Genomic DNA, 696 nt, shown 5'->3' on the forward strand with positions numbered 1-696 from the left:
TGGGACCGAAAGGTGGCAGTCGAGGGCTCCGTGGGTGCCACGACCATCTACGAGGCCACGCCAAGCCGGCGCTTGTGCTTGGCATTTCACCGCGCTCTCGCCGTCAGCGTCTTTAGCTTCTGCTAAATCCCCTCTCCCCTCCACGTTCAGGCCCTCGCCTTTGAGACCGCTCGGGGGTCCATCAGGAAACAGTAGTCCTAGCTAACCGTTGGGTTCAAATCTAAGTTCCTCAACAGAAGACCAAATCCACAGGGAAAGGAATGAGCAAAGCGCGTGTCTGCAACTCCCCTTTGCTCAGCGAGCGCAGCCGGACCAGGAATCTACAAATTTCTCTTTCTACTAAAAGTTCAGCAACAGGTTGGGAGCCCAGCCAAGAAAGAGGAAGTTGGGAATCCCCCTTGGGATTTGGGGACACTTTGGGGGGCGCCTGCCATCAGGGGATGGCTCAGGGGATGAGGACCGGCGTCGAGAGACTCTTCTCGGGGCGGGACGATCTTGGAAGGGCGGAAGGAATCTTCTTGCAGTGTCCCCCGGGAAAGAGGCAAATGAAGTTGGGGGGCAGTGCGGGGGTAGGGGGTAACCGGGCGGTTTCCATGGTGCCTGGGGCGTGGGGGAGGAATGCATCCCACAGGCTGTGGCGAAACAACTGCGCCGCCCGCCGCCGGGCTCGAGAAGGCGGGAGGGAGTGAGGGGTGG

Source organism: Trichechus manatus, unplaced genomic scaffold (genome assembly GCF_000243295.1).
Source record: "Trichechus manatus latirostris isolate Lorelei unplaced genomic scaffold, TriManLat1.0 scaffold00010, whole genome shotgun sequence".
Lineage (NCBI taxonomy): Eukaryota > Metazoa > Chordata > Mammalia > Sirenia > Trichechidae > Trichechus > Trichechus manatus.